This window comes from Chelonia mydas, chromosome 14 (assembly GCF_015237465.2).
Source record: "Chelonia mydas isolate rCheMyd1 chromosome 14, rCheMyd1.pri.v2, whole genome shotgun sequence".
Classification (NCBI taxonomy): Eukaryota; Metazoa; Chordata; order Testudines; family Cheloniidae; genus Chelonia; species Chelonia mydas.
In genome coordinates this window covers 34,520,691-34,546,959 of record NC_051254.2, presented here as the reverse complement: position 1 = coordinate 34,546,959, position 26,269 = coordinate 34,520,691, and the positions used below count along the sequence as shown (strand labels likewise).

Genomic DNA, 26,269 nt, shown 5'->3' with positions numbered 1-26,269 from the left:
ATGCAGCAATGAACAGAGATCTTTCATCAACTTGGACATGAAAGGTGTCCCTTGATCAGTCAATATCTCCTTGGGTAGCCCAACCCGGGCAAAGATCTGTACTAGCTCCTTAGCTATTGTCTTGGAAGCTGTGTTGCGCAGGGGAACAGCTTCCGGGTACCAGGTTGCATAGTCCAGTACAACAAGCACATGTTGGTGGCCCCGAGCTGTCTTCTCTAGGGGCCCTACCAGATCCATGGCTATCCATCCAAAAGGAACCTCTATTATTGGAAGAGGTATCAAAGGAGCCCGCAAGTGCGGGCGAGGGCTATGTAACTGACACTCTGGACAAGAGGTGCAGTATCGCCGGACATCTTCATGTACTCCTCGCCAGAAGAACCTCCGCAGAATCCGTGCCTGGGTTTTCTCTACCCCTAGGTGTCCTCCAAACAGGTGACTGTGGGCGAGACTCAATATGGCTTTTTGATGTTTTCGTGTCACCAGAAGTTGTTGTATCTCTTGCTCCTGCATTTGCACCATGCGGTACAGGAGCTCTTTCTGCACTATAAAGTAAGGTCCGGGACCTCAGACCTTCCCATCTACGGGTATCCCATCGATCTCGGCCACCTCTTTCCTGGCGTTATCATATCTGGGGTCCTCCGCCTGGTCCCACCCAAAAGTCTCTCTCCCGGGACTAACCTGCCCAAGCTCCCATTGGCCAGCTTCTGCTTCTTCCAATGGCTCGCCACTGTCATGGCTGGGGGCAGCTTCTGGCTCACCTTCTGTGGTGGAAGTTTCTCGTTGGCCGCTTGTGTCCATCTGCCTACTAGGGAGGTCTTCTGAGCCTGGGTCAGAATCCGGGTTCCCAAGATCTTTGCGGCCTTCCTCTCTTTTTTTGTCTTCCGGGTCTTTCCGGGGGCTGAGAACAGATCCTGAGAAATCTCAGCGAACATTGGGGGTTGACATTCCACCGGTGACAAGTCGCTGTCCTCAGGGTCCCCACCTCCCTCCAGCCTCTCCGGGGGGAGTAAATTATCAAACCCTGGATAGTCCCTCCCGATGACTACAGGATATGGGAGTTTAGGAACTATGCCCACGGTCACCTCAGTGGGGTTTCCCTGAACCTCTATCTCCACTGGGATGGTGGGGTAATGGCTCACGGTCCCATGCACGCACATCACTGCTACACGTTTGGCTCGTAGCAGCTGACTACTTTTTACCAGCTTACCCGATATGAGGGTGATAGCACTCCCAGAGTCCACAAGCGCTGTAGTCTCGGCTCCATTTATCCTCACTGACCTGGTGTAATTATGCGGGGCTAATGCGACCCCCGCAAGGTGAATAAGGGAGCAATGGGACCTCCCAATCCCCCAAGTTACATTGCATAGGCTCCTCGGTGCTGGGACACTGTGCTGCTATGTGTCCCCACTCCCCACATGCATAACATCTATAATTGCTTTTAATCACTCCTCTAACCCGGGGGTTAGGGGGTTTAGTCCCAGGGTTCCCCCCACTCAGGCCAATCCCTTCCTTCTGGGTCCCCCGCTGGTTTTCGCCCCCCCCCCCCCCTTCTTCCACCTAGGACTCCCCGGGGGTTTGGCTGCCCAACCTTCCAGGGTTGGGGTCGGGTGCTTGCTTCGAAAGGGGCCTTCCTTGGGTAGTCGGGTCAGTTCCCTGGCTGTCATCCGTCTTTCTACTAGTGTGATCGTCTCATCGTAGGTGGACGGATCATTCTGGCCTACCCATTTGCGGAGATCTGGTGGCAGTCCCCACATGTAATGGTCTATGACCAGGGTCTCCAAAATCTCCCCCGGCCTGCACACCTCGGGCTGTAACGAGGTGTATGAGGTTGAAATGCTGGGACCTTGGAGGTTTGTTCTTCTAGTATTTCCACTCATGGAACCTCTGGGCCCTTACCGCTGCCGTTACCCCTGATCGTGCTAGGATCTGTGCCTTCAGACGGGTATAGTCAGTGGCATCCGTGGCAGGCAAGTCAAAGTAGGCCTTCTGGGCCTCTCCACACAAAAAAGGGGTGAGAATGCTGGCCCACTGCTCCTGGGGCCACGCCTCACGCTGAGCAGTCCTTTAGAATGAGAGGAGATATGCGTCTACGTCATCTCCTGATGTCATCTTTGGCAGACAACCAATGGCTCTCAGGGTTCGCGTCCCATCTGGTGGTGAGGATCTTCAGCTGGTCCACCACCTCTCTCAAGAGGGCATGATCTTGGGTCGCCTGGCTCATCAATAATTGATTGGTTTCCTGCTGTAGCCTCATAGACTCCTGTTGTGCCATTGCCTGAACCCGGGTGGCCTCCTGCTGGGCTGCCGTGGCTTGTACCAGAGCTCTGACCACCTCCTCCATTGTGGTACAAAGCAAACAAACAAACCAAAACAAAACAAAAATCCAAAACCCCAGTGCACTTTAAAAAAAAACAACCCTTTCTTCCGCTACGCTGTGTACGAAATCCCACTTCAGACACCAGTTGTGACAAAGCTCTGTCCTTGCCTCCATGGGTCCCACGTTTCCTGGCGGATTTCGCTAGCCTCAGAGGCTCACTGTGACCCTCCACGTAACCCTTCTCTCTCTAGAGACAAGGGTCACAGTCTACTGAGCCATTTTCATCATAAGCCAGCGAGGGAGGTGAGGAGAAGTTATCCTTCCTTGCACAGTCTCTGTTGTCTCCCAGTCTCAGTGACTAATCAGGGGGCAAAGGTGGGGTGGGGGGAGCCCGGGCCCACCCTCTACTCCGGGCTCCAGGTCAGGGACCCTAATAGTATCAGCTATGGTAGATGACCTTTTAGAAACATGACATGTACAATTCCCTGGGCTACTTCCCCCACAGCAGCCCTCACTTCCTCAAGCTCCACTTCACCCTTACCTCAGGGCCTCCTTCCTTGTGCCCGATATGGTGTGTACTACTCAATCTCTCCAACAGCACAACTTCCTCCCACAGCTCCTGACATGCACACCCACCTGAGTAACTGGGAGGCTTTTAACTAGTTTCAGCCAGCCCCTGATTGGCTTCAGGTGTCCCAATCAACCTAGCCTTCTCCCTACCTTCTGGAAAGTTCTTAATTGTCCCCAGGTGTCTTAATTGACCTGGAGCAGCTTCCATTTCACTTATCCTGGTACCAGGGATTTGTTTAGCTTGGAGCTAATATATCTATCTCCCACTACTTTTCTATAGCCATCGGGCCTTGCCCCGTCACAATATATATGATTGTGTGTGTTGTTGTATATGTTTGTCATTGTGTGTGTGATTGCAGTAGTGCCTATTTTCTATTGTATATGTATATGGTTGTGCTGTGTGTGGTGTTGTTTGTGTATGTGATTCTGTGTGATTGTGGTAGTGCCTCTATTTGTGTTCAGTTGTGTATGTATAAAATTTTGAATGTTTACTGATTTGTATTTAGGTGTTTGTGTGTTCAATTGCATGTGCTTTTGTGTGATTCTGGTAGCATCTGCATGTGTGTGTTTCAATGTGTATTTATATGATTGTGTGCATTATGTGTGTGCGTTATGTGTGTGTGTACTTGTGGTAGTGTCAGTGTGTGTGTTTAATTGTGTTTGTGCATGTGTAAATGCAGTAGCATGTATATGTGGTTTCTGTGTCTGTATATGTTTGTGCATGTCTGTGCTTTTGTGTGCTTAGCTATTTCTACTCAATACAAATTTGGTCTGCAGACTTAAATTCATCATTGATTGAGGAGAGGATAACCCCTATCTATAGCGCTGTGAGGAGATAATGCTGTTTGAAATCTGGTCTGATCAATACAAGAGGAATCCTGTATCAGAAAAGTCCCTCTGTGCAACTCTGGTACTAAAATTCATAACGCTCCACAAAACTCCCCCATGGCTGGTGTGTTTCATACCAACCTTTCCCTCTGCCACCTCCATGCATTTTCCATGCCACCTCCCAGCCAGCCAGCACACACCATTTCCTCATCTACATCCCATCTGGGTCCATACCCAGGTACATCATTGAATGTGACACATATAAACCTAATAACACTTTTCAGCGGTAGAAGAATCAACTAGTTCCCCTTATCTCCTGCTAATCACTCACTCACTCCTATCTAATCTATCTATCTATCGTCATCATCCTTATCAGGGCTAGATTAGTCTCTTTCTTTCTTTCTTTCTTTCTTTCTTTCTTTCTTTCTTTCTTTCTTTCTTTCTTTCTTTGTGCATCTGTCTAACTCTTGCTCTCTTTCTATGTCCTTCCTGCCTGTGGCCACCCCGCACTGTCTTCTCCTCCTCACCTAATTAATATCCCTCTCCCACCCGTGCCACAAAGCACACAAGCTCCAAGACTTTCAGACTGCCGCTGAGGTCTTATCTACATCGACGCTTAGTGACGGGTCTAAATCTACCCCCTAGCCTGCCGTGTAACACGTGTCCATCTGGACACTGCTGCCGTGCACGGACACTCCCCTAGTGTGCTTTGGTCTAGCCTGCTTTGCCATGGGAGTAGCTCAAAGTGCACTCGGGAGCTATTAGTGTGCGGCAGCAGCATCCAGTCAGATACTTAGTGCACCCCAGCTTGCTTCAAACTAAGTGTTCATTTAGACGAGACCTGATGCTCATACTTAGTCACGTTATGTTGAATTCACAGGAGCCATAGATTTGCCTTGGGATGCAGGGGCCTGGCAGACAGAAGCGGGGCATACGAACTGTAGAATATGGGGCTGCCCAGATGAGCAGAAGCCCAGCTACAATATTTAATATGGCATTGAGAGTTGGCACTGGGGAAGGGAGAGGATTTTTAAAGACACAGGCTGCCTTTGAAATGGGAGCTGGAGGCCTAACTATCCCTTGTACGCTTGAAAAATCTCCCCCTATGTCTAAGATTTTCAAAGCTGCCCAAAAGATTCTCAGTTGCCCAATCTAAGTCACCTTAAAGGGACATGATTCTTCAGCACTTTCTGAAAATCAGCCCCCTTTAAGGCATCACATATTAGAAAACTGAAAATTGAGTTATCCAAAATCACTAAGGTCCAAATGATTTCAATGGGTGTTAGTCACCTAAATCTTTTGAAAATCCCACTAGGTGCCTAAATACCTTTAAAAAACTAGCCCACAGCTCCCTTTGAAAATTCTGGCCTTAGTCTTCAACATACATACACAACAGCCTGACACAAACAAATCAACAGATATAAGTAGACATCGAATCGGAGAGATGAGGGCTGGAAGAGATCTCAAGAGGTCATCTAGTCCAGCTCCCAATGCTGAGGCAGGACCAAGTAAACTTTGATCAGTTCTGACAGGTGTTTTTCCAACCTTTTTCTTAAAAATCTCCAGTGACAGGGATTCTACAACCTCCCTAGGTAACCTGTTCCAGAGCTTAACTATCCTTCGAGCTGAAGAGTTTTTCCTAATATCTAACCTGAATCTGTCCAGATACAAACTACACCAATTCCTCCTTGTCCTACCCTTAGTGGACATGGAGAACAATTGATCACTGTCCTTTTTGAAACCACCTTTCACATATATTACACAACATACAAATACAACACAATGACATAATGAAATAATTTCCTGAAGAAGAGCTCTGTGTAAGCTCAAAAGCTTGTCTCTCACCAACAGAAGGCTGTCCAATAAAAGATAATACCTTACCCACCTTGTCTCAAAAATGAAATAAGGGTTGTTATGCTCTGGAAAAGGCTTCCAAGGGAGACAGTGGAAACCCCCGTCACTGGAGGTTTATAGGAAGACGGTGGACAAACATCTGTCAGGGATGGTCTAGGTTTACTGCCTCAGCACAGGGGGCTGGATTTGATGACTTCTCAAGGTCCTTTCCAGAGTTATGATTCTATGACACACACATGAGCACAAAGACACAATCTGCAAACACATATCCTCAGACCTTGGATGGGATTTTTAGAAGTGCCTAGAAAGACAGAGATACATGTCTCTGGAGTTTCTGTGTGACTTGTAATACACACAGATGAACATACATTCACAACAGACAATCTCACACACAAACCTACAGTCAATCACAATGACACACACACAGAGATGAGGAGACAAATGCAGTTAGACACACACTTATGAACATGCAAAAAAATGATTAGCACAGGTATATGACCATAAAAACATGATACATAGACAGCTGCATAGAGAATCACACACACAAACCTACAAAAAAAATAAAACACACAAATATGATCTCATCCACACAGAACTACAAACACATCCATACAAATTCCAGACAAATACAGTTCTAGACACATGCACACAGAGAGAGTAAAGGAAACAGACAAACACATGTACCAAATGAACTGTACACAAACTCAGACAAACACACACTAACCATATTGAACCAGGTCCCTAAACTGGTATAATTCAGCAGATCCCCAGCTTGTGTAAATCTGTGTAGCACCATTGACTTCAGTGTTCGTTGTACTGCTTTATATAAGCTTAGGATCTGGCCAGCTGGCTTTGATTTGCTTCAGACATGATCCATTAATTAATCTACTAGAAATGCCGGTGGAATCGATAAACAGAGAATCCCCCCCCCCAGTCTCCCCAATACAAATCCCAACCTAATTCACCTGGATAGAAGTGAATGGCACAACCGAAGCAGGATTCCCAAAGTGCCACACTGCAATTACTTATACACGTTTTCATGACCACAAGGGAATTCTCCCCAAAGATCTTCTGCCATGATGTTGCCAAGCAACTCCAACTGACCTTAGTAACAAGAGAGGAAAGAAATCAAACATACAGAATCCTGCAAGGAGCGTCTGGCTCTATCTCACACAGGGATGGATTTGCTGCTGGACATCTTAGATTACTGGAGATTTAGACTCAAGGAAATGCAGAGTCACTTTGGACCATATTTTTAAAGGTATTTAGGTACCTAGCCAGATTTTCAATGGGTGTTAGGTACCCAGATGCTTTTGAAAATCCCCCTAGGTGCCAAATATCTTTAAAAAACTGGCCATTTGTGTCTGAACAAAGTTGCAAAGAACAGCTGTACCATCCTGGTCCCTGTTGTTGCTTTGCAGTATATGTGCCATGGAATAAATGCCACCTTGAGGTAATCTTATGAAATGCTAATGCACCATCAGGACTCAAGACATTGACAGGAAGGTGCACCAGGGGTACTGTGTACACCATTGATACACTGGGCCAACTATCAACCCTGGTTTAACATCTCTCTCTCTCCCCCTTTCCAAATTCTTCACCCCTTCTGCATGCTGAAGGGCAGGGAAGATGTTTCTTCTCTCTTTTCTTCCTCCTGAATGGTGAGTGCTTTCTCCTTCCCCTCTGTTTTCCAACCCTTCCTGGGATCTGAATTTCTCACTTCGGTACGGAAATGATCCAGTGACCATGGAAGTAATTGGAAAGGCTCCCATTGAGTTGTGTGATGCCTATTATATCAGTATCCCCATTTAATACCAGGCACTCAAATTCACTCATCTTAGTACTTCTAGCATTTGTATACAAGCACTTATATTTGTCAATATTTAGTTGTCTGCCTTTATGTGATGTAATTGAATGGGACTTTTTTTTCATTTGACTGTTTCTCTTCACCTCCTACCTGCACTTTATCAATTTCTATCCTCTCCTCCTTACTAAGGTATAGAGAATCCCCATTAATAGATCCTCCCCTAAGGGATGTCTCTGTCTGAACCATGTACTCTTCTGTAACTTTTGGCTTTCCCCCAGACCTTGGTTTAAGAACTCCTCTGTGACCTTTTTAATTTTACATGCCAGCAGTCTGGTTCCATTATTGTTTGGGTGGAGCCCATCCTTCCTCTATACTCTGGTCCTTTCCCAAAAGATCCCCCAGTGTCTAATAAACCTAAAATCCTTCTCCCGACACCATCATCTCATCCACACTTTGAGACCCTGCAGTTCTGCCTGTCTAACTGGCCCTGTGTGTGGAACTGGAAGCATTTCAGAGAATGCTACCATGGAGGTCCTGGACTTTAATCTCTTACCTAGCAGCCTAAATTTGGCTTCCAGGACCTCTCTGCTATCCTTCCCTATGTCACTGATACCTACATGTACCACAACCACCAGCTCCTCCCCAGCACTGCATATAAGCCTGTCTAGATGTCTCAAGAGATCAGCAACCTTCACACCCAGCAGACAATTCACCATGTGGTTCTCCCATTCATCACAAACCCCCCTATCAATGTTTCTAATAATCAAATCCCCCATTACTGTTACCTGTCTCTTCCTAATAACTGGGTTCCCCTCCCTTGGAGAGGTATCCTCAGTGCGAGAGGATACCATGACATCATCTGGAAGAAGGGTCCCAACTATGGGATCATTGCCTTCCATTCAGTCTTGATGTTCTCCTTCCCCAAGACTTTCATCCTCCTCAGCAGTACCAAGGCTGTCAGACTGGCAGTGGGATGTCTTTACTGTGTCCACAGAGATGGAACGAAGGAACATATTACTGATTTTCTTAATCCTATAAGAGAAATGCCCACAGGATGGAGGAGAAAGAAATTCCATTATTGCCTCAGAAGACTAAAACCAGGTGATTGTCATCTAATGTGTATTATATCCTTAACCCTGGAAATTTGATCTCACTTTGCATGTACACTTGTGGAGAATTGATATTGGTGAAAATGATGTGAAAAGTTGCAGAGTCATGCAATACATTACATTTAAATTACAATATTATGCTGTGTAACATTCCAGTGGTTAATTGCCCTCGGAGATGAACAGTTGCACCTTATTTCCTGTTTGAGTTTTGCTGACTTCTATTTCCAGGTGCTGGATCTTGTTCTGTCTTTTTCTGCCATAATAAAGAGCCCTCCACTATATCTTCTCTCCATGTGAATACTTACAGATGGTACTCCAGTCAAGATAGATATCTGAGCTAAAAGATGGGAGAGGTACAGCTGTGCGAACCTTGTACCTCAAATCCTGTGTGGTGCTGAGTACCTGTTATTCCCATTGTTTTCAGAGGGACAGATATTCAATATGGTTAGTGTTGTTAAGTGCTGAAGGATGTTATTGCTGCTGCAATGTTGTTACTGTTCTTGGAGCTCTGATGTCAGAGGTACTAGCAGACAGTGTAGCGTGTTAATTCAGCAGACCTTGATGTTACTCATAAAGAAAGACCACAGGCTCGGTTCAGTGACAAAGGTACTCGGCCAGGTTTATTGCCCTCAAGTCACAGTTCTCGCATCCTGGTTCTGTGGTTACAGATACACTAACACACGAGTGCCCAGTGCCAAGGAGCAGCTCAGTCAGCAGCGGAAATTTCTGCTGTCGTCTTGGCTACACAGAGGTTTAAACTGAGGTACCCTGACATTTATAGACTGAAACAAACTTATGTTCCACCTCACATGTTTCATGACATCTGCTTGTTACCTCCCCTTGTATCTTCTTCCAGGTGTCTCAAGAAAAACATCACTATTCATCACTTCTGTCAAACCCTCTTATCTGGTGTTAGGTCAGGATGTACCTGGGCTAATCTTTGCAGTGTGCTCACACACATACCCAGTGTCTGTTGCTTCTTAGGAGTGCCTGGGTGTTAGCAACACTAGCAGTGCCCTTGTCAAGTTTATGTATCTGACAGTGAACTTGTAAGCATCTGCTTTAATACTTGGCCTGACTTTGGTTCACAGCATGGCCAGACTTTGCTGACTATGGTTTAGGCCTCAGGCCTTATACCAGGCTCAGTGCTTCACGTTCTCTGTCTCTCTCCTACAGTTAGATTCCATGGGATTTGATCCTCTGTCCTCATTTTGCACTAATATTGTATCAGATGCCTAGAACTAGGGACCACCTAGTGTGTGCTTTCTGATAAAAGAATGGTCTAATCTAGGAAGTCATGCTAATGTGAATTCACATGAGGATTCTCAAGAAGATATATATATATATATATATATATATATATATATATATATATATATATATATATATATATATATATATATCTCCTGATAGATAGATAGATTAGATAGATAGATAGATATCAGCGTTTGCAGGATCCCACCCTTTTATCATCTCAGACTGTCTCTATTTCAGTGTAAGAACTTTTTTTTAACACACACCTTAGGTTATATGGATTCTTGTGAAAGACAGAGGTTTCCTGACAGCTTTTCTGAGGGCCCCATTGACTTCTTTGTTTCTCAGCATGTAAATGAGGGGATTGACCAGCGGAGTCAGGACTGTGTAGAAGACAGAGAATATTTTTTTTAGATCTCTCATTCTGTTTGGTAGCATATACACAATGGTGAGGGTCCCATAGAAAATTGTCACCACCTTGAGGTGAGAGGAGCAGGTGGAAAAGGCCTTTTGACTCCCAGTGGTGGAAGGGATTCTCAGGATGGTTGTAATGATGCAAACATAGGATGTCAGGGTTAACAGAAAAGGGGGCAGTGAAAAGAGAGGAGAAGATGAGGGTCACAAGTTCTATCAGATGGATATCACTGCAGGAGAGTTTAATCATTGGGGTGAGATCACAAAAGAAATGGTCCATTTCATTGGGGCCGCAAAAATTTAGCTCTGATATCAAATACGTTGTTACAGAGCTAGCCAGAAAGCCACCTATCCAAGACACAGTTGCCAGATTGGTGCAGAACCTGCTATTCATAATCATTGCATAATGCAGTGGTTTGCATATTGTGAAATACTGATCACAAGACATTGAGGCTAGGAGATAACATTCTGTAGGTACAAGACCACTAAACAAATTGAACTGCACAAAACAGCTGCTAACAGAAATGGTTCTGTCCCCAGTCAGGAGACTGGCTAGCATCCTGGGCAGGATGGGGGCGGAGTAGCAGGTCTCCAAGCAGGACAAGTTCCCCAGGAAGAAGTACATGGGGGTGTGAAGGTGCCGATAAGTCACAACTAGCACCACGATGAGGATGTTCCTAGCCATGGTCACAATGTAGCTCACTAGAAACATCAGAAAGAGAAAAATCTGCAGCTCAGGGAGATCCCCAAATCCTAGGAGGATGACGTCTGTGACGGTCGTTTGGTTTCCACATTCTATATTTGTTATGGCTTGCATCTAGAGGGAATAAAACAAACTCTGAAACAAAAGTCAAGGAAACAAAACTTTTCGTATTTTAATATAATGTTAACATTTTAATTCCAAATTGTTCAAAAGCTGTCTTCCATTGAGGGTTACTAGTCCAACGGCTGGCTCAGGAAGCCAGACTGGGAAGGGTAATTTTCTTGTGTCTCTGCTGGTGGAGGCATCTGAACTTTGGTTTTATATATTCATAGCTGTATAGATTCCAAGGTCAGAAGGGACCATTGTGATCATCTAGTCTGACTTCTGGATAACACAGGCCCTAGAACTTCCCCAAAAATAAATCATAGAGCAGATCTTATAGAAACAAAAAAGTCAGCCCCAATTGCTTTGAATTTTTAGGGCATTCCCTTTTTATGGAATGCCAGTCATTCATTAGCTGCGAGGTCAGCCATATCACTGAGCCAGGCACCAATATTTCGAGAGGATCGACTTTTCCATCCCTGGCAATTTTTATATCAAAATGGGATGTTTTTCTAAATGATCTGCTGTAGTTCAAACAGGGATTATTTGGGGGGCATTTTTATGGCCTGTGTTATAAAGGAGGTCAGACTAGATGATCACAGTGATCCCTCCTGGCCTTAATGGATCTATAAAAACCCTTCAAGATCAAGTATTCTCTGTCAAGTATTCCTGGTGCAATTTTTTTCCTATTACTTGTATATTAAATGTTAGGGTGTTTGGAAAAAAAATGACTTCCAATAAGGGGTTGCCCACCATTTGTTACCCAATTTATAAAAAGGCATGTGGTTGGACTGAAACCTGTGTTTACAGGACCAAATAAAAGTGACCCTGACAATTGTCTTCTGCCTAATTCTTGCTAGGAGCACAGAGCTTTTTCTTTGATGTTCTTACTACCATCACCTACGCAACTGTCTATTCAGAGGTAGGTTACTGGTATAAAAAGTGCAGGCACTCTTGGAGTATGTGAGAATGATGTAAAAAGGTCTCATTTAAAAAAAAGCTAGCTAAATTGAGTTAGCTATTCTGATCTGAAACACCCTGAGACATCTAATGTATTCGGAGTTTAAGATTTTCACAGTCACCTTAGCTCAGTCAATTAAGTTTAGCTAACATGAATTTTAAAAGCATCCTTTTTTCATTGTGTAGATAGGGCCATGAAGAGTAGAGAGTCTTATTGAATGTGTACGTCAGCCATTCTGTTATGTACATTGGTTGCTACTTAACTTCTGGATAGAATTTATTCTAACCTCTAACTCCCTAAATGACCTGAGACATGCATACCTGATGCCACTTGTCACCCCTGGTGAGAGTGGAAAGTACATGTGCTCCATCATCTGCATTGGTTGCTGGCTTTCTGGATAGAATTTAAGATGTTTGCTCTACTCCTATATTGTCTGCAGGTAGGACCTATAAGCTTGAGGCTGTCTCTCTGCCCCATATTGATACAACTGCAGCCAGTGGAGAGACTTCTGCCACCACCTCCTTGAAATAATACAGAGAAGCTGCTGGAAGAGTATTCTCCATAGGCAGGGCTGGCTGTAGGGGCAGGTGACCCAGGCAATCACCTGGGGTGCCAGGCTTGGGGGGTGCAGGGCTCAGGGTGCTGGTTTTGGTGTTAGCGACAAAAGGGAAAATAGAATGTTTTACGCATCCTAGCGTGCAAATGTATCGTCTTATCTGATGGGGATAAATCATGCATGCAAATTGTGCATCAAAGCCATGAAATGGGCTACAAATGCAAAAAAAAAGGTATTCAAAAGTTTAACAAATGGAGGTGGGGCACCGAAGACACTCCTCGCCTGGGGCGCCATTTGGTCTAGGGCCAGCCTTGTCCATAGGGGCCATACATTGCTGGAATTCACTTCCCCACTTGATCTGAAATATCCTGAATCTGTTGAGATGTGGAGGGCTGGTGGAAATGGGCATTGATCTGCTACTGGGTTTTGAGGCTCATAATCTAAAGCTTCCTAAAGGGATTTGGACATACAATTCCTGATGAGTGAATGGGAACTAAGCCCATAGGTGGCTTTGAAAACCTTACCCTGACTGCATTTATGGTGGCTGGGTCCTGTTGGGGAGGCTAGAAGTTGTCTGGGATTTGTGTAAGTAATAGCAGAGAACACTGAGATTTGGAATAGTGCTTGTATATCACAAATGAGAAGGTCAACGTTTCCTAAGTTATCCCTATGCTCAATGCCAATTACAATTACTGGGGGAGGGGTATCCAGTTTTCCTAGACAGCTTTGAAAATTCAGTCCATCATAGCCACAAACCCTGTTGCTGGACTGATGCATCACTTAGCCACTATTATAAGGGAGATTGTGGTGTAGTTCAGTGGACTAGGCACCAAAATGGGAGTACAAAGCTGTGGGCTTCATTTCTGACTTGTTTATGATCTTGGGCCGGTCAATTCCCCCCTCTGTGCCTGAGTTTCCTCATTTATAAAACGGGGACACGGATGCTGGTTCAAGTGGTTTGGAGTGCTATTGATAATGAGTGCTTTCTAGGTGCTAAGCACTACCATATCCTTATTCGGCCATGCAACCCAAGCACAGCTTTCCAGACACACATTCAGAAATGAAGCTGAAACTGTCTCCCTCACTTGATCACCTCTGCTGTTTATATTTTAATCCTCAACCAGTGCAGAAATGTTAAACTTATTCTAACCCCCACCCCCCAGTATTTCCTATTTGTTCATATTTCTCATAGATACTTTGTCTGGGATTTTCAAAATAATCAACACTGGTCTATTTCTGATCCTATTTAAATCACGTTTGAATATCCCACCTGAAATTCACTGGCAGTTGTGTGCCTGAATCTATTAGGCTCCTTGGAAAATCCTACTGCTCTTTCTGACCTCACCTACTGGAAAATTGATAGTGCACTGATATGAATCAGCTTTTCATGGGTCTTTTTGGCAGGGATATCAAACTCCGAAGTTTAAGTCTGATCGGTGATCCCTTATCAAACCTAATTGATATGTCACTCAGATACCATAATAAGGATAGAGAAATGTCAAAATTAATTAGGGATTTTAACGGGAGCTAGGTTCCCTACACCCTAAGTCATGTTTAAATATCCTGGCCTACATAGATACCATTTAATGTGGACAGAAGGAGATAGGACTGGAATGGAGAGGTATATCTGTGAAACAACAGCACAGAGATGGTAGTTGAATTTCTGTTTGTGGATGAGATCACCCAGAGGTAAAGTGTAGAAGCAGAAGAGAAAGGGACCAAGGAGAAAGCCCGACAGAATCCCCATAGAAAGTTGGAGAGGGGATGAGAAGGATCCTCTGAAGAGGCTGAAGCAGCTGTTAGAGAGGTAGAAGGAGAACCAAGAGAGGACAGAGAGATGGAAATCAAGGGAGGACAAGATTTCAAGAAGAACAGCATGATTAGTGGCATTGAAGGTGGCGGACAGTTCAAAGATGATAAGGATGGAGTACTGGATCTGAGCTTTAGAGATCATTAGAGACTTCGGTGAGAGTGATTTCAATGGAGAGGAAGGGATAAAAGCTGGATTGGAGAGTGTCTAGAATGGAACTAGAGAGGACTATCATCAGTGGTTGCTAATAGCACATTCAATGAGCTTAGAAATGAAAGGGAGAAGGATTGGAGAGGCAAATGGAGTCAAAGGTGGATTTTTTGGGGGGGCGGGGGGGTCAGGTGGGAGAGACTAAAGCATGTTATATTGTGTGAGGAAAGAGCCAGAGGACAGTGAGAGATTATCGTATTTTCTACTCATGTTTCTAACCTCTGGATATTTCTTTTTCCTGACTTCAAGGCAGTAACCCTAGAAAAAAAGCTTTTAAAGAGGTGGTGAGGAAAGACTCCTCACATACATTGCTGCTACTTCAGCTTGTCTAGCACTGAGTCTGAATTAACTATGAGTCTTCTGTGTATGTCTACCACTCGCTGGGGTGGGAAGCCTCTTAGAAAGATTGTCTCTGCTATACCATGTTCAGAGGTGTAGCAGAGATGCGTACTGTTCAACATATTCATAAATGATATGGAAAAAGGGGTAAACAATGAGGTGGTAAAATTTGCAGATGATACAAAACACTACTCAAGATAGTTAAGTCCAGGGCAGACTGCGAAGAATTACAAAGGGATCTCACAAAGCTGGATGACTGGACAACAAAATGGCAGATGAAATTCAATGTTGATAAATGGAAAGTAATGCACACTGAAAAACATAATCCCAACTATACAAATAAAACAATGGGGTCTAAATTAGCTTTTACCACTCAAGGGATCTTGGAGTTGTGGATAATTCTCTGAAAACATCCACTCAATGTTCAGCGGCAGCCAAGAAAGCTAACAGAATGTTGGGAATCATTAGGAAAGGGATAGATAATAAGACAGAAAATATCATAATTCCTCTTTATAAATCCATGGTACACCCATATCTTGAATACTGCATGCAGATGTGGTTGCCTCATCTCAAAAAAACATATATTGGAATTGGAAAAGGTACGAAAAAGGGCAACAAATGTTTAGGGGTATGGAACAGCTTCCATATGAGGAGAGATTAATAAGACTGGGACTTTTCAGCTTGGGAAAGAGATGAAGGGGGGGATATGACAGAGGTCTATAAAATCAGGACTGGTGTGGAGAAAGTAAATAAGGAAGTGTTATTTACTCCTTCTCCTAACACAAGAACTAGGGGTCACCAAATGAAATTAATGGGCAGCAGGTTTAAAACAAACAAAAGGAAGTATTTCTTCACACAATGCACAGTCAACCTGTGGAACTCTGCCAGAGGATGTTGTGAAAGCCAAGACTATAACAGGGCTCAAAAAAGAATTAGGTAAGTTCATGAAGGATAGGTCCATCAATGGCTGCTAGCCAGGATGGGCAGGGATGGTGTCCCTAGCTTCTAGCATTGGCCACTGTCGGAAGATAGGATACCAGGTTAGATGGACTATTGGTCTGACCCAGGATGGATGTTCTTATGTTCTTATAACTAGAGCTGGTCAAAACTCAGAATTTCCTTTTGGTGGGAAATTCCAAAACTTAGAATGAAAAGTCAAATTTTCAAATTTCCCAGGAAAAAAAATTGTTTCAGAAATATCAAAACAGACTTATCAAAACATTTTGATAATATTTTGTCCCAAAAATTAGCAAGAATTTTTAATGAATCTGTAAACTCAGGGGTTGTACCGTATGATTGGAGAATTGCTAACATAGTTTCTATTTTTAAGAAAGGGAAAAAAAGTGATCCGGGTAATTATAGGCCTGTTAGTTTGACATCTGTAGTATGCAAGGTCTTGGAAAAAATTTTGAAGGAGAAGGTAGTTAAGGACATTGAAGTCAATGGTAAATGGGACAAAATACAACATGGTTTTACAAAAGGTAGATCGTGCCAAACCAACCTGATCTCCTTCTTTGAAAAAGTAACAGATTTTTGAGACAAAGGAAATGCAGTGGATCTAATTTCCCTAGATTTTAGTAAGGCATTTGATACCGTGCCACATGGGGAATTATTAGTTAAATTGGATAAGATGGGGATCAATAGGAAAACTGAAAGGTGGATAAGGAATTGGTTAAAGGGGAGACTACAACAGGTCCTACTGAAAGGTGAACTGTCAGGCTGGAGGGAGGTTACCAGTGGAGTTCCTCAAGGATCGGTTTTGGGACCAATCTTATTTAATCTTTTTATTACTGACCTTGGCACAAAAAGTGGGAGTGTGCTAATAAAGTTTGCGGATGATACAAAGCTAGGAGGTATTGCTAATTTAGAGAAGGACAGGGATACCCTACAGGAGGATCTGGATGACCTTGTAAACTGGAGTAATAGGAATAGGATGAAATTTAATAGTGAGAAGTGTAAGGTCATGCATTTAGGGATTAATAACAAGAATTTTAGTTATAAGCTAGGGACGCATCAATTAGAAGTAACGGAGGAGGAAAAGGACCTTGGAGTATTGGTTGATCATAGGATGACTATGAGCCACCAATGTGATATGGCTGTGAAAAAAGCTAATGCGGTCTTGGGATGCATCAGGAGAGGTATTTCCAGTAGGGATAAGGAGGTTTTAGTACCGTTCTACAAGGTACTGGTGAGACCTCACCTGGAATACTGTGTGCAGTTCTGGTCTCCCATGTTTAAGAAGGATGAATTCAAACTGGAACAGGTACAGAGAAGGGCTACTAGGATGATCCAAGGAATGGAAAACTTGTCTTATGAAAGGAGACTCAGGGAGCTTGGCTTGTTTAGCCTAACTAAAAGAAGGCTGAGGGGAGATATGATTGCTCTCTATAAATATGTCAGAGAGATAAATACCAGAGAGGGAGAGGAATTATTTAAGCTCAGTACCAATGTGGACACAAGAACAAATGGATATAAACTGGCCACTAGAAAATTTAGACTAGAAATTAGACGAAGGTTTCTAACCATCAGAGGAGTGAAGTTTTGGAATAGCCTTCCAAGGGAAGCAGTGGGGGCAAAAGATCTATCTGGCTTTAAGATTAAACTCGATAAGTTTATGGAGGAGATGGTATGATGGGATAACATGGTTTTGGTAATTAAATATTCATGATAAATAGGCTCAATGGCCTGTGATGGGCTATTAGATGGGGTGAGATCCGAGTTACCCAGGAAAGAATTTTCTGTAGTATCTGGCTGATGAATCTTGCCCATATGCTCAGGGTTTAGCTGATCGCCATATTTGGGGTCGGGAAGGAATTTTCCTCCAGGGCAGATTGGAAGAGGCCCTGAAAGTTTTTTGCCTTCCTCTGTAGCATGGGGCACGGGTCACTTGCTGGAGGATTCTCTGCTACTTGAAGTCTTTAAACTACGATTTGAGGACTTCAATAGCACAGATATAGGTTTGAGGGTTTTTTTGTAGGAGTGGTGGGTGAAATTCTGTGGCCTGCGTTGTGCAGGAGGTCAGACTAGATGATCATAATGGTCCCTTCTGACCTAAATATCTCTGAATCTATTAATCTATTTCCTATGCCAAGACCAGGGCAATATTTCAGAGTCATAGATACTGAAGTGTGAGTCCTTAGAAAGGCTTCAGGCTTTGGTTAGGCCTTGGAATAGCTGCAGGCCTTGGTCAGGGCCCTGAATGTCTTCAGGTAAGATTAGCCTGTATCATGGAGACATATCTTTGATAGGCCTTAGAATAGTTGCAGCCTTGGTTAGGTATCAGAATGGCTGCAGGACTTGGTTAGGCTTCGGTATGGATACAGACCTTATTTAGACCTTGGAGTGAGTTCAGGCCTTTTGTTAGGCTTTGGAATGGAGACAGGAGTTGACTAGGCCTTGGAATGGCTGTATGTTCAGCCTGGGAAAGACTGTTGGCTCTGGTTAGGCCTTGGATTTACTATAGGCCATAGTTAAACTTTGGAATGGCTGCAGGCCTTGATTAGACCTTGGGGTGGCTGTAGTTAGACTTTGGGATGTCTATAGGCCCTGATTAGGCCTTGAAATGGCTGTAGACCTTGGTTAGGCTTTGGAAAGCCTGTAGGCCTTAGTTAGAGTTTGGAATGGAAGCAGGCCTTAGTTGAGTCTTGGAATGGATGCAGGCATTGCTCACGACTTGGATTGGCTATAGGCCATATTTATACCTTGGGATATACTTTCATAACACTTCACACAAAGAGACACACAAACAGCCTCGAGGAACAGCAATGCCTCTGTAAGGGTCAAAATCTCGTCCCATTCAAGGAGTCCCTTCCCACCAATGTTTCCAAAGGGCAACTGGGCCTTTCCTTCTTTATAAACACTGGGAATAATAAAGCAGAAAGAAAATGACTATTCCTCGCTGGAATATCCAAAGATTGGTCCAAACTGGGTCAAGAGGGAGGTTATGATCTAGGGTTCTGGCTCTATCCCATCTCTAGAAAACCCCGGTCATGTTTGCCTTTTTTTTTTTTTTGCGCTGGTTGATACATTCTCCAGAGGAACCAACGGCTTAATGGGAGCTGGGAACTGAATTCTCTCTCCTGCTTGGAGAGGGTCTTTTCAGGTCAGGGCTGGGCCTTGCTCTCTGCTGAGTGTCCCAAAAGAGCCAAATATTTCAGATGGGTTGGTTGGTGTATGTGTTGTGGTTTCTCATCCAGGACCTTGAGAAATGTCCCTATAACAGGGTCAGTTGCCTCCTGAGCACCTCCTCATGGCCTAGGGTCACACTATAGGCAGCCTACCTCAATTTCCCCTCTTCAGGGCCCCTTACACAGATTCCACACACTTTTTTTTGTCCATTTGTAACCCACATGCCTAACAGGGAGATATCTCTTTAAGGGATCTATATGGGAGGGGGGTAGGAATGAGTTGTGTCTAGGTCATTATTGCTTGGCAGATGCACAATTAGCACTCCACACTCATATGTTTCTGGAATTGGGTGTGGTAGTTTTGGGTAGGCTCAATCCCTGTTGTTGGACTCAGGCTCCATGAGGGCAAGTAGTGAGGGCAGCTGCTTTGCAAAAGGCCACGTGCCCTGTGTGGGTTGGAAGTAGCTGAGCCCAGGAGCAGTAAGCAGGCTGGTTTCCCAAACTCTGAAGGATTTTGCAGCAAGTTAGTGATATTGTTAACCCTCCAACGGGGAAGCCCTGGCAGTATTAATTATAGAAAGGGAAAACTAATTTATTTTATTTTAATTGTATACTTTGAATGTTGTTTAACTTTTGCCAAACTGTTTTAGTTAAATTGTCTCAACTAGTATGATTCACCAACTTTACTTTTATTTAAATGTAATAATGGGGAAAGTCATTTATTTTGATATGCTCAGTTTTGTATTTTTCTTGTAGTAGGGTGTAGGTTTTTTACTCTATTTACTTAACTGAGTGGTTGGTTAATTCGTTAGCAGACTAGCTACCAAGGAGGAAGAGTCTGTATAGTTTCCAACTGAAGATTTCTACAAACAAGTGGAGGGAAGATGTTGCTTTTGACTTAATAGACTGTATAGATTTGGTGATCGAAGACTCTAACTGAGACTCAGGTGAACTCAACCTAAGCTTTTAAGAACTCTGACTTTCTTCTCACTGTGTTTCTGTGGGGGAATGACCTGTTTAGATTTATTTTTTTCTTTATTTATGTTTCTGTATAACTGAGGATAATGTATGTGGCTTATGAATTAGCCAAGTTATTATATTTCTTTATCATAAGATGTTATGAAATTCATACTTAAGAATTAATTTCATCCCTTTTGTTCTTTTGGACTTGATTGTGGGGAGGCTGACTCTGTGCAATCCTTGATGAAAATCCTCAGTGACTGAATTCTGGGTCACCAGGTGCTTTCTATGGGCACTGGGGTTTTTTAGGCGCTGGAGAAGGGTAGTGAAGTAAACTCTAGCCCACCCAAAAGTTACACATTCACAACCCCATTCTTTCTGTCTAGGTTTATTCATAGAAAATCATCTCAAAATAAAACTCCAAGTCTCCAATTAAAGTCCAACAAACAAACATTTCTTTTCCTACTCCCAATCTTTCTGCCTTGAGAGTTCTGTGCTCTTTCCTCTCCTTGCTCAGGGTCTCTCCTGCCAACCCTTCCTAGCTAGAGTCTTAGTTCCCAAACCTCAGACTCTGCCTGACCATGGTTACTCCAAGCAGCCGCTGCTCTTCTTGAGTATTTGCCCCCACCCACTGCAGCTTCCAGCTATTCTTTACAGGGTTGTAAAGGGGTATCCACCCTCACATGATGCCTGAGCAGGTTAAAAAGGGCCAATTAACCTCTGACAGGCTGCACCTGGAGGAAAGTCAGGGCTGATAAGGTCTAGTGGACGATGAAGCCCAGGTGGGCAAAGGCAGGTTGAGTTTGTATAAAAGCAGGAAGTAGTGTGTAAAAAAAGAGGTTGCAGGGAAGATCTCTGTAGTTACTCCCTAGAAAGGAGGTGAGTTGGCTAGGTACAAGGAGGAGTTCGAGGACTGGAGTAAGCCCTGGGATCCTGCCTTAGACTACAGGCTCTGGAAAGAAGCTGAGAGGGGTGAAGTAGCCATAGGGTGTAGAAAAGGCACCAGTGGTAACCCAGAAGATAGAGAAGGGAAGTAGGAAAGAGCCTAGGGAAACACCAACAGGGTTGGATCTTGAGCCGACTATGGTTGCTGGGCATAGGATCCCTGGGATGGACCCTGGAGTAGTGGGTGGGCCTGGGTCCCTCTACTGGCCTCTAGGAAAGTTGCACAAACTGGGTAGTGGATTGGAAGATTGCCAGAGACAGTCTGTCTAGAAGGATTTCCTTACCCCAGAAGGGGAGGACTATAGTGATATGGCCAGAGGGCTGAGTCACAAAGAGTGACTAGGCAAGCAACCAAAGGAGAGGGTATCCAACTGGGTGAGATCTACTCCCCAGATGTGGCACAAGGAGGTGCCTCAGTAGTGAGTAGTAAACCCCATGATGAGGGGATTGCATGATCTTTCTCAGGGCGGGTTCATTCTGTAATAAATGTGGGTTTAATCTCAGGCTCTCAACAGCTCAGCTCACAGGAGTCAGAAAAGGGACAGATTCTGGGCACTACTTACTTGGACTGGTTGCAGAAGTTTCCTATAGATGAAGGGGCCTATCTCATTCCCTGTGCCCAGAGCTAGCCATTTCCTGTCAACACTGAGCTCTCTCTAATATTCATGGGGAAATAAGACCTCATTTGCTTCCCAATGGCCAGAGTGGGGTTAATACCAGGAACTGTCATGCTTTCTCAGGATAATTGGGGCACAGTCTGGGCCCCAATGTTCAGTTTTTTCTCAATGTACAGGGATCATCCCATCATGTCAGGAATGCGGGTGTCGATAGCTACTAAACCAAACAGACCAGGTGGCGTTTCCCTGAGGTGGTACTTATGGGGAGCACAGTGCTCTGATTATCCCAGTGGGCACTGGTGTGGATTCAGGAGGAAATAACGCAACAGATAAGAAAGAACTCATCCCTGGTACAAGTCCGTTTACTTCTGTGGAGTTACATAAGGAACAGATTTGGCCTCTGTGATGGAATACACCCCTGTATTGACACACTACTATAATAATCTTTGTACAAAATATGCCTTGCAATATATCGCTTTAAAACTAATAACTTGCTGGTCAATAATATGGTAAAATTCATATAATGTAGTTACATGCGAAGTTATGAACATAAGATTAAATCATGCCCTGAAGTGTGTTTTCCAGACAAGTCTGAGAAGTGAGTAAACCTGTTTCTCGAAGTCAAAGGACAAGTTGACATCTGGCCAGGTGTCCTCAAAGCTGATGGGCCATCACCTGTCAAGTGACCATTCTTTGGCAAGGGAAGGGGCAAGAACAAACAGAGCTGCATCTTAGCAAACAACTTAGCAAACCTCCCACCACCACCACCAGACTCCATCTCCTTGCTCTCAGCTGGAAAGAACTTTATCTAGGGGTCACTCTCAGGAAGATGCATTTCAGAGAGTGACTGACCTATAAAAGTGAGGGGCAAAAATCTCTCCCTACGCATTCTTCTTCTTGAAACTAACAAGAGAAAAGACTCCAGCTCTTTCCCTCTAGAAGGGATCCTGACCTGAAGATTCATCAGTAATGCTGTTGGAAGCACGTGGTGAGAATTTTACCTTGAACCAAACCTAGTTTGTAAAGGTTTTTGTACTAGGAAGCATTTTGTCTTTATTTTTCTTGTAACCTTTTCTGACTTTAATACCTTAATACTTGTACTCACTTAAAATGTATCCCTTTGTAGTTAAACTTCATTTTGTTCTCTAATCAAAATGAATGCCTGTGCTGTGAACTGTGCGGGTAACTCCATTTAAAGTGGCAAGTTGTTGTATATTGTTCCCTTACCGGGACAGCAGACCTTTATCTGAATTGTCCAGGAGATGTGACCTGCACGCTGGTGGCTGTTTTGTGAGCGGCCCAGGTGGAAGCAACAGCAGCAAGGCATTGTAAAGCACCCACAGTTGCAGGGCAGGTATGTCACAGCCCCTCGCTCATCTGGAATGCATCCCAAAATATCATAGCCCCTATGGGCCTCTGGAGAAAAATGTAAGTGACTCTGCCATGTCCTGGGCAGGTGACATAACGTGCTGCCAAATGTAAAAATAGAAATCTGATTAATATTGCTCCAATGTAAAATGATATCCCTGATGTGTAACTACTCCAAATCTTGACCTGTATTTTTAGGGCGCTGGGATTCTTACCAGGATCCCTGTATCTGCCCTAACACCACTATCGCCTTCACTCTACCCCATCACAGTCTGCAGTGTTGCAGTATGTTTCAGCCATTCCTTACAGGGTGCCCTTTTGTTCGTAGATAAGGGTATCCATTCTCCAAGTCAAGTTCAAGGACTCGCCATCTTGATGTAAATGATTGCAAGCAACAAACAACTTAAGAAATTCCAAAAGCAATTTCATACAGACCACCCAGAACTCTGTGATTAAGCCAGGTGATCTTATTAGCACATTGGCTTAAACTTTCATAAGTGACTGGAGATTTTGGGTAGCCAAGTTGAGACCTTTTAAAGGGTCTAGATTCACAGGAAGTGCTCAGGACCCGTCCTTTAAAACCAGAATCATTTCAAGGTGTCTTACTTTTTGGGGGCACCCAACTTGAGGCACCCCAAATCACTTTCAAAAATTATCCCTGTGTTCATATTAGTTAGGATGCAGCTTCTTCCCAAAGTAATGTCTCTTGGGTCAGAGTGGAGCCCCTAACCCTCAAGTTAAAGATCCTGTGTGAGTTGCAATCACTTGGACTTGGCTTATTCATCAGCAGACAGGATAGCATGAGCATGTGTGTCATGAGTTCTAGGTTCAATTCCTGCTTCTCCTGCAGACTCCCTGGATGAGCTCAGGACCTTTCCTTCTCTGCGTGCTTCACTCTCTGCGTTATCCTGTTACAAGCACTAGTGAGGGGGGAAATCTTTCCTTTTCAGAAACTTACTAGCTGAGCATTGCATAGAGCAATCACTCCCCCCGCTTTCTCTTCCCTTTGAAGTCAAGGGGGGTTAGGCTATTTCTCATCTTTCTTGAACTGAAATTGTTCCTCAGGGCTGCTTTTTTGGGCGGGGGGTGGGGGGGTGGAGGGTCTCTTACCCTCATCTGCCACAGGGTGGAATTTCACTCTTCCTCCACTCTTAGACCAGGACCTATGCAGTTGATACATGGGGTGGTGTTCTTATCACCCTGCAGGTCCAGTTGGGTTTCAGACACCTGCATTTCCTCCCTCCAGGGCCAATGAAATTGACCAGCAGACAATTTTAAAAAAGACTTTATTTAGTTTTCAAATCACCAAAAGCCTACACACATATAATCAAAGCTCATGCTTCAGAAAGCCTGTTGGTTGTCTGCAGGGGGCCAGCAAGTATTCTTTCCCCAATGCACAACTGGTCAGATGGATTCTGGGGGGATTTTTTTACCACCTCTGAAACATGCGATATTGGCCCCAGAAGGAGATGGTAACCCAGATGGGGTGTACCAGTGATCTGAGGTGGTACAGACTGGTATTTTCCCTTGGAAAGTTTCAGTTTTGATGAAAGGTGCTGGCTTGATGGCCCTGGAGGATGAACATTCTCTCAGTATCCACACATCAGACATAACATGGGCTGTGGTAGCTCCACCAGATGATCCTGCCAGTGACTCTGAGACCCCTTTATGGATATATCACTTCCAGCACTGAGAGAGGAATTTACTCTATTCCAGGGCATTTTGTCCTGCACCGTGTGTTGTTGACACTCTACAAAAAGGACCAGTAAAGGCCAGCCAGTATGGCTAATTGCCCATCAATTTTATTTCTATGAGAGTACCTCCCTGAGCTTCCATCAGAACTGAATCTCCTTTGCTCATTTCACATCAAGGCCATGGAACTGCTTTCATATGGAAATGACTTAGGGCCGATTTTTAAAGGTCTTTAGGTATCGAGTGGGATTTTCAAAAGCATCCATTTAAATCAATGGGAATTAGGTGCCTAGATACTATTGAAAATCCAACTCGGTGCCTAAAGACCTGTTAAAAAAAAAATCAGGACTTGAGTGTTTAGCTATTCCTGGAGCCATCCAGGTTTCTCCGTACAAGCTGTATCTCTTTCTCTCTTCTTAGAGAGAAAAGGTGGGTGAGGCAACATCTTTTGTTGGACCAGCTTCTCTTATCAAAAGACTAGCTTTTGATCTTACACAGAGATCATCTTCCTGTCAGACCCAGACGCATGCTCACTGCACTGGGAAATTTGAAAAATGCACCATATACTCCCAGGAAAAATGACACCTGAAGAAATACTGGAAGTCCTGAAAAGTCCTCATGGAAACAATCAGTGTTAATAGATGCTGCAGGGTCTGCGTTTGGATAGAAAAGAACCATATCTTGAATGCCAAGAAGAAATCCAATTACAAGCTAGAGACCTCACAGCAGGGGAAAGGTCCAGACTAGTCCAAATATTCCAGGAATTTGACTGTGTTTTCTCTAAAGACAACCTCGTTGTGGACTCGGTGTGCTCCACATTGTAGAGATCCCCTAGCTTTCCATAGAATATTAGGGTTGGAAGAGACTCAGGGGGTCATCTAGTCCAATCCCCTGCTCAAAGCAGGACCAACACCAACTAAATCATCCCAGAGAGGGCTTTGTCAAGCCAGGCCTTAAAAACCTCTAAGGATGGAGATTCCACCACCTCCCGAGGTAACCCATTCCAGTGCTTCACCACTCTCCTCGTGAAATAGTGTTCCCTAATATCTAACCTAGACCTCTGCCACTGCAACTTGAGACCATTACTCCTTGTTCTGTCATCTGCCACCACTGAGAACAACCTAGTTCCATCCTCTTTGGAACCCCCCTTCAGGTAGTTGAAGACTGCTATCAAATCCCCCCCTCACTCTTCTCTTCTGCAGACTAAGTAACCCCAGTCCCCTCAGCCTCGCCTCGTAAGTCATGTGCCACAGCCCCCTACTAATTTTTGTTGCCTTCCGCTGGACTCTCTCCAATTTGTCCATATCCCTTATGTAGTGGGGGGACTAACTCTGGACGCAATACTCCAGGTGTGGCCTCAACAGTGTCAAATACAGGAGAATAATCACTCCCTTCGATCTGCTGGCAATGCTCCACTAATACAGCCCAATATGCCACTGGCCTTCTTGGCAATGAGGGCACACTGATGACTCCTATTCAGCTTCTTGTCCACTGTAATCCCCAGGTCCTTTTCTGCAGAACTGCTGCTTAGCCAATCGCTCCCCAGCCTGTAGTGGTGTGGGATTCTTCTTTCCTAAGTGCAGGACTCTGCACTTGTCCTTGTTCAACCTCATCAGATTTCCTTTGGCCCAATCCTCCAATTCGTCTAGGTCACTCTAGACCCTATCCCTACCCTCCAGCCTATCTACCTCCGCCTCCAGCTTAGTGTCATCTGCAAACTTGCTGA

At 44.2% G+C, this 26,269-nt stretch overlaps 1 pseudogene; it reads right to left on the bottom strand.

Annotated features, from left to right (window-relative positions):
- Positions 1-10,006: 10,006 nt before the first annotated feature.
- LOC114020192 lies at positions 10,007-10,970 on the bottom strand (annotated as a pseudogene).
- Positions 10,971-26,269: the final 15,299 nt, after the last annotated feature.